Source organism: Theobroma umbraticum, unplaced genomic scaffold (assembly GCF_002168275.2).
Source record: "Theobroma umbraticum cultivar Fairchild unplaced genomic scaffold, ASM216827v3 scaffold_147.0, whole genome shotgun sequence".
Lineage (NCBI taxonomy): Eukaryota > Viridiplantae > Streptophyta > Magnoliopsida > Malvales > Malvaceae > Theobroma > Theobroma umbraticum.
Window position 1 is genome coordinate 7,581,887 of NW_018397259.1, and position 9,165 is coordinate 7,591,051.

The 9,165-nt window shown below is 34.3% G+C and overlaps 1 pseudogene; it reads left to right on the forward strand.

Annotated features, from left to right (window-relative positions):
- LOC149527282 (germin-like protein subfamily 1 member 14) overlaps nucleotides 1–89 on the forward strand; it is a 996-nt pseudogene extending 907 nt beyond the window's left edge.
- Nucleotides 90–9,165: the final 9,076 nt, after the last annotated feature.

Sequence of the window (9,165 nt, forward strand, 5' to 3'; positions counted from 1 at the left end):
TCAATCCTGATGTTCTCACCAAGGCCTTCCAGCTGGACAAGAATATTGTTACCTATCTTCAGTCTCGGTTCTGGTGGGACAACAATTAATTTGAGTAATATTGAAGAAGATAAAAGCCAAGTTTTCAAGCAAAATCAATGGAAACAGTAGCTTAAAAAAAAACAGAGAGGAAGATAAAGCTAAAAGTTTTCAGAGAATGTGAACAAAACTTGGCTTGGGAAAAAGCAATGAATTCATTTTCATTTCAGTATATATACTTCAACAATTCAAAGGCAATTCCTGATAAATCGGATCATAGCAACAGACTTCACACAAACCAATATTACCCAACGGTCAAAAAAACCATGGCTGTTAAGCCTTGAACCAGACTAAAAACGACACTATAATGAGACGTATAGGACTTAAGTAAAATAAACCAAAACGACATGAGTAACATTGTTTTGAATACAACAACATGAAAACATAAAAAGAGTAAAACGGCACACTTTGGAAGCTCAAAATATGAAATGAAAAATGCCATCGTTTTGCAATATAAACTGAAGCTCCTCACTAGTTCTTCACAGGCTATCACCACCAGATTATGAATTACCTTTCAACACAACCCCATAATTCTTAATCTGATGAACTCCAAGACACTTTCTCAAATACTCATATCTCTCCTTTCCCAAGCTCTTAGTAAACACATCAGTAAGCTAATCATTGGTTGAACAATAAACCAATTCAATCTCACCTTCCTTTACCGCTTCTCTAAGAGCATGGTACTTAACTCTAATATGCTTGTTCTTCCATGTTGAATAGGATTCTTTGATATTGCAATTGCTGATAAGTTGTCAACATTAATCAGTGTCCTTTTGTCCCTCTTGAATCCCAGCTCATCCAGTAGCTTCCTCAACCATAAGGCATGGTTAGTAGCAGCTGCACAAGCAATGTACTCTGCTTCTGCTATTGATTGAGCTACAACTTGTTGTTTCTTGGAACTCCAAGCAAACACAACACTTCCAAATGAAAGACAAAACCCTCTTGTGCTTTTAGAATCATCCAAAGAACCAGCCCAATCGCTGTCAGAGAAACCTATCAATTGACTGCTTTCCTGCTTCATGTATTCCAGTCCATAATCCACAGTTCCTTTAACATACCTTAGAACTTTTTTGGCTGCAGCAAAGTGTACTTCTAAAGGATTCTGCATAAACCTTGACAGTAAACATATTGCATACATTATATCAGGCCTGATAGCTGTTAGATAGAGTAAAAAACTAATAATACTTCTGCATAACTACCCATTTGCCTTCTCACCACCATCAGCTACACTAAACTTAGCACCAATGCACAATAGTACTTATTGCCTTTCATATGCTCATATTAAACTTCTTTAATAGATCGTGAGCATATTTGCCTTGATACGGTATGACTTTATCAGTAGCTTGCATCATTTGCATGCCCAAAAATTAAGTCATAACCCCTAAATCAGTCATATGAAATTCTTCCTTCATCCAAGATTTAAACTCAAACAAATACCTGCCTTTTGGTCCTGTAATTAGCAGACCATTCACATATAACGCTACTATAACTTCCACAGTATTATTTTCATACTTCACATACAAGGTGGATTCATTTATGCTCCTCAGAAATCTTTGATTCCTGAAATAGTCATTAATTCTGGTATACTAGGCTCTTGGAGCCTGTTTTAGGCCATAAAGTGCCTTGATAAGCTTGCATATATTCCTCTCAGACACCTGCTTCATATAACCCTCAAGCTACTCAATATAAATGTCTTTAGTAAGAATGCCATTAAGGAAAGCTGATTTGACATCCAAATAATAAATTCTCCATCCCTCTCTAGATGACAAAGCAACAAGCATCCTAATTGTGTCATGTTTGACCACTAGAGAAAATGTTTCCATGTAGTCAACCCCATAAACTTGAGCATACCCTTCAACCACCAAACGAGCCTAATACTTGTTTACAAAACCATCAGGATTAAATTTGATTATGTAAATCCACTTGACTCCTATGATGTTTTTGTCAGTTGGTTTGTCAACAAGAATCCATGTCCCATTCTTAGATATCATCTCTATTTCATCATCCAAAGCTAATTTCCAATGATCTTCTAGCTGAGCTTGTTTGAAGTTTGCAAGTTCAGCTAATGCCACATTACATATGTTGTAAATATCTGCCAAGCTCCGTGTACCTTTAATAGCTTTACTTTCATCCTCTAAATCAGAATCATCGTCAGCAGTAGCTTGTTGTACCATTTCATTAGCTGTATTAGTGAAATCAACCTATCTAGCACTCATGGTAAACCAATTTCAACTTTGCCTCTCATTAAATACTACATCCCTACTCACAAAAACTTTCTTCAGCTCAAGATCATATAACCTATAGCCTTTTGAGATTTCGTTGTAGCCAACCAGAACTGCTGCCACAGATTTAGGATCAAACTTGGTCCTCTTAGCATCTGGTACCTTGGCATAGCAGGTGCAACCAAAGATTTTCAAATGTGAAACACTTGGCTTATGATCAAACCACATTTCATAAGGTGTTTTATGGTTCAAAACTTTTGTATAAGTTCTGTTTAGCAGATGATTAGTTATATTCACAACTTCTACCCAAAATACCCTTAGCATCTTCTTCTAGTATAATAAGCATCTCCTCATCTCTACTAAAGTTCTATTCATTCTTTTAGCTTTTCCATTCTGTTGAGGACTATGTGGAATTGTTAGTTGATGCTGTACTCCCAAGGACTCAAGGTACTGCTCAAACTCAACAAAAGCATACTGCTTGCCATTATCGGTCTTTAAGGTTTTGACCTTTTGACTAGAGAAATTTTCAGCAGCTGCTTTAAACTTCTTGAACTAGCACAATGCTTCAGATTTCTACTTCAAAAATAATATCCAACAAAACTTTAAATAATCATCGATAAAGATATAGTATCTGCTTCCATTGAGTGAAGTAGTCTTCATTAGACCACTAAGGTCAGCATGCACCAATTCAAGCTTCCTAGTAGCCTTCCATCTACTTCTTTAGGGAATGGTTTCCTTGTCTACTTTCCAAACTGATAAGTCTAACATACTTTCACAGGTTTTGAGAGAAGATGCAATCCATCCACTAGGTCTTTTGAGGACATTAGAGTCAAAGTATTGTAATTAACATGGCCAATTCTTCTATGCCATACTTCAGACACATCCAACTCATTATATAAAGCCAAGTGAGCAATATTAGCCAAATTTAGAGGGTAGCAATTATTCTTCATGCAAACTGTAAATAACTCTCTATCCTAAGAGTCAAAAACTTTACAACTATCATCTTTAAACAGAATGATGTAATTCTCCTTAGCTAACTATCCCACACTCAATAGATTATGATCAGTATCAGGAACATAATGTACATTTGAGATACTTGTACTGCCTGAAGTAGTTTCAATATCAACAGTTCCTACTCCTAAAATATCCAGATAATTCCCATCTCCTATCTTTACCTTTGACTTAAAGCTAGTGTCAAAAGTAGAGAAAAGAGATTTGTTACTTGTCAAATTATAAGAGCAGGCACTGTCCAAAAGCCAGATAATGGTTTTGCTTGAGCTTTCACCAATTGTTGCCATAAAAAGAATTTCATCAACATCTTCATTAACATGCTCTGCAACAGTAGCTTTTTCAGGAGCTTAAGCATAATTCTTACATCCTTTTTCCACATGACCTTGTTGATTGCAAGCCCTGCATTTAACATTAGGCCTAAACCAACAGAACTTCTCTATGTGATTAGTCTTCTTACAATGCTTACAAGGTGGAAATTCTTTCTTCTAATCCCCCTGTTGAGTATCTCCACTCTTCTTTCCTCTATTTTTCTTATCAGCGGAACTAGCCTTTAAGCCATTACCTTTCATTTTCACACTTTTAGCCTTAGCCACTGAGGCAAAATCTGTTGTACTTCTTTGCCTAAATGCTCTCCTCTGTTCAAGACCTTCTAAGGCATTAACTAACTTTTTAAGAGTAAGCTAAGCTAGATCCTTAGAATCTTCTAATGAGGACACCTTAGACTCATATTTCTCAAGTAAGCTCACTAACATTTTGCTTACCAGTCTTTCCTCTGTAATTTCCTTCCTTACTAGCCTCAATTGGTTCACTAACCCCATCATCTTCCTAAACAATTCCCTTATGTTTTCATTGTCCTCCATTCTAAGCATTTCAAATTTTGGAGTAAGATTAAATGCTTGAATTTGCCTAGTTTTTTCACATCCAAAAAACTCATCTCTCATATAGTCCCAAACTTGTGTAAGAGATTTCAAATGCATAACTGAGCAAAAATCTCATCAAATAAAGCTAAGTGAAGGCAAGACAGAGCTTTATACCTTTTTGCTTTGTCTTCTTCAAATTGCCTAATCTGAGTTATAGTTGGATTAGCTCTCCTTTGCACTGGCTCTTTATTAGCCTCCACTGCTTCCCATAATGTGAAAGCTCTGAGATACGACTTCATCTTCCCATTCCAAAAAGAGTAATTCTCTCCAGTAAACTTTAGTGGAGCTGAAGCATTAAATCCGGAGATCATATTTGCATAAGATAATCAAATCCTAGGCCCTTAAGATCACTGTTGCTCTGATACCAATTGAAGAAAATAAAAACCAAGTTTCCAAGCAAAATCAATGGCAACAGTAGCTTAAAAAAAAAACAGAGAGGAAGATGAGGCTAAAAGTTTTTAGAGAATATGAACAAAACTTGGCCTAGGAAAAAGCAATGATTTCATTTTCATTTTAGTATATATACTTCAACAATTCAAAGGGAATTCTTAATAAATCGAATCATAGCAACAAACTTCACACAAACCAATATCCCCCAATTGTAAAATGAAACAGAAACCATTGCGATTAAGCCTTGAACCAGACTAAAAATGACACTATAGTGAGACATATAAAACTTAAGTAAAATAAACCAAAACAACATAAGTAACATCGTTTTGAATACAACAACATGAAAACATAAAAAGAGTAAAATAGCACACTTTGGAAGCTTAGAATATTAAATGAAAAATGCCATCGTTTGCAATATAAACTGAAGCTCCTCACCTGTTCTTCACATGCTGTCACCACCAGATTATAAATTACCTTTCAACAAATGTGTCATGAATTCAAAAGATATAGAAGTTTTTTATTTTGAATAATGTGTCATCCATCTTCTTTGCTATTATCATAAACTTAATTATAATGCATCAAGTGATTACATTTGTGCCTCTTTTTTGTTGTGTTCAGCATTCTGTATATAAAAATTTTTTAAGCCATAACATTGCATTCTATGTATTATGTGCTTCTTTGAACTTGTGGAGGGAAATTTATAATTAGTGGTTAATAGTGCAATGTTGTCAAAAGGAAGAAATGTACAATTGGTGAAGTTGATATTTGCAGACCTCATTAGACAATTAACGAGCCAAGTTAATCAGGATAGTTAGCAAACAAGACTATAAATTTGGCAAATAAAGAGTGCAAGGCAGGTTAGATAAAATGTTTCCAATTAACATCCCATAACCTCTCTTCTTCTATCTTTTCAAGGAAACCCCAAAGAAATAATAATTTCGATCCTTTCAGATGCATGATAAGTAGGTTTCCTCAATTCTCCAAACTATAAGACCTTAAATGCATCCTAAGGAAACAACAAGATCAGGAATAGATTAGGTGTTGACATCATCTGGTGAGATGACAGCAATTATCAATATAAACGATCACAGTGAAATAAGACCTACTAGTTACTAAAGCTTTTAAGTGAGTGTGTGACCTGCAACATCGATCCTTGAATATGGGCAAGTGATGCCTTACCTCACAAGAACTTAAAGGTAACTAATGTGTGTATGCCAAACTGACATCGGGGTATTTTAAAGACAACTGGGCGTTGTGAAGGACACCAATCGTGATGAGGTTCAAAACTCCACTAAGGTGAATCATCAATCTTGACAAATGTGAAAACCCCACTAAGGTAAAAAAAAACCAAAATTCCATTTTGGTTGGCTAGGCCAAAGATACGAAAGCCTCTTACTCTTTAAAAAAAAGTCTAGAGAAATAAGCACTTCTGCTTAAAAAAATATTATTTATTATCTTTCAACTTCAACGTCAATAATAACTAAGCCTAAGAGTCCTATTTATAATATTATAGGCCTACATCCTAATAAAACTTTACTTCTATTTGTCTAATACAATTAGAATAGTTAACAAGAGATTTAAATAAAATAAGTGTTCTATTCCTAAATAAAACATGACTATCCTAATCAAATACTAATTCTTAAAAATATTAAAATCCCAATAAAAAAATAAGAAAAGAATCCTAATCTAAATAGAATAAAGAAAATAGACTCCTAAATCAACTAAAATTAGTAAAAATTAAATAAAATAAAATATAATCTTAGACGCCCCTACGCCATTTTCCTCGAGTCAAAAGAACTCGGCTCCAACAAGTAGGCTTGGACATACTCCATGTTTGGATCCACATTCTATCATTGTCCATGTCAACCATTTAAATAACTCATCTGGTGTTTTGAAGGTTGTTTCCCATTCATCTCCAAACTGTATTCTAATTTGATGATATCCTTTCTTCAAATCAATCTTCAAAAATACTTTAGAACCAATGAGTTGATCAAGCATATCATCCAATCAAGGAGTAGAAAAATCATACTTGACTGTAGTTTTGTTAACGACATGGTTGTCCATAAAGCTTCCCAATAAGTTTCTCAAACTTTTGTTGATCAATTTTGTTTGACCATGCTTGGATAAAAGTGAAGATACTTGACGTAGGAGCATCTAGGATTGTATTGTATTTAATTTAGTTTTTTTTAATTTTAGTTGATTTAAGATTTATTTTTTTTATTCTATTTAGATTAGGATTCTTTTCTTATTTTTATTAGGAATTTAAGTAAATCATATTCTATTTAGGAATAGAACACCTATTTTATTCAAATCTCTTGTTAATTATTTTAATTATATTAGACAACTAAAAATAGAATTTTATTAGGATATAGGCCTATAATACTATAAATAGGACCCTTAAGCTTAGTTATGGGACATCCAAGTTGAGGGTTAATAAATAATATTTTCTAAAGTAGCAGTGCGTATTTCTCTAGGCTCTTTTTCAAAAATAAGAGGCTTTAATAGCTTTGGCGAAACAAACCAAAGTGGGATTTTGGCTATTCTTCACCTTAGTGGGGTTTTTTAACCTTGTCAAGATTGGTGGTTCTTCTCGGTGGGGTTTCTAACGTCGTCACAATTGGTGTTTTTCACAACGCCCAGGTGTCTTTTACAACACCCCAACGTCAATACTCATTCTCTTTAGAGACTAATAAGAGATGTAAATGGTTTGACTCACGATAAGCTTTGTTTAAGCTAGGCACAGTGATGAGTGCTTTATCTTCCTCTTGTCTCTTTGATCACCCAACAATTAACACAAAAATTGAGAGTTTGCTGTGAAGAACCAACAGCTAAATTCAACTAAAACGAAAATGGTCGTTAGGCCTTGAAAGAGATGACTTAAATGACAACCTTACTAGTGTTTAGTAAACAAAACAACCAAAACAACAACTCAAGAAACGTTTTGGTCTTACAACATAACATACAAACTAAAATGACAACATCACATTACGTTTGGAGAAAAAACTAAATGAAACCAAAAACTCTCCGTTCTGAGCTTCAAACAAACTTTCTTCTACTTTTTCAAAACTCTTGCTACTCTTTCCCTCCGAGCTTGCTACCTTCAAGCCTTCTGCTTCTTCAATCACCTTAGAAATCTCCAAGTTAGTGATTAGTTTTCAACAGTATTATTTACCCAAAGCAGTTAGTTCGAGACCTTCCTCGCGGCCTAAGTTATAGTTACTTCAACCCTTTCTGTTCTTTCTTCAATTTACAGTTGAGTTAGCTTACCAGAACTCATTACTCATAACTCATGACAAATACAACCTTTGAATCCATTTTTTTTCATGTTTTTTTATCTACGAAAATAATTTCTGTGTGAAGAAAAATGCTTCTGTTCTCACTTCTTTTGGCATATAATAATTAAACCAGATCTTTTCCCCTACTTGTCCACAGCTCTATCCAAAGAATTGAGCCTGAAAACTATGAAACTCTTCTTAGGACAGAAAAAAAAAATGTTTAAAGTAGAAACTGCCACATTGGAATGAAGATTGACTTCATATCAGAATCCTCATATCAGTACCAACCTTGTCTTAAACAATTACTGGTGACCATTTAAACAAAGAGAGGAAAATGTCTTACAAGTAGTTTACGTTCTTGCCATGTGAAAGACTAGCTACGCAACATTTGGGTCATTAGACACAAAATTTTTTGAAAATTAAGTAGGTTGTGAACATCAGTATTTGATGTTGCAATCCGTTTAACATGAGATTGGTTGCGCTTTACCTACATACAAAGATCAAGGATCTGTGTATAATATTCAATACTCAAGTTTTGTTCAATTCATATGAGTTTCGACTGATTCATCCACAATTCTCATACTATTTCCTGCAGCATCAGTTCTACACCAGTCCAGTCATGCTAACTAAGTGGTCAAAATGATAAAATCAAAGACGTAGCGGTAAAGCAAGTTAATTAATCTTATAAGAAATTGATGTTTTCAATGTAATAAGCATAGACGTCATAGGTTAAGTATCTATGAACATGTCAGAATAGAATTTTCAATCTGAGATATCTTCAGCCAAAAAACCAGAAGCTCTAAACTGTGTAAAAAATTTGTATATCAATTTGTTGAACTCTATGTAAAATCTATTGGCCTGTTGCACCAACATAATAAATAATAAATAATAAATGTACATTTAGTACCGTAATTGAAGTAAGGAGAAAAAATAGGCCACCATGATAAAGAAATGGGCTCGCTATCATTAATTAGTCTTGTTTTAAGAAATTAGCCTGATAAGATGGAAAATCATATGCAAGTTCTGGATTTTAGACTGCTAAAAAAGCAACATTCAACATGGATGTTGAAAAGTCAGGAAAGTGATGGATAGTATAGAGGCATACCATTGGACAAGAGCCCAGACAGTTTAAGAGTAGATATAGAATTCTAAAGTCAAACGACCGATTGGTTGCCTGACTTTCAGATGCAACCTACACTCTGAAAACATCATAGACGGAAATATGACAACTTCCAAGACCAATTTTTCAATAATGTCAGCTTAAGGATG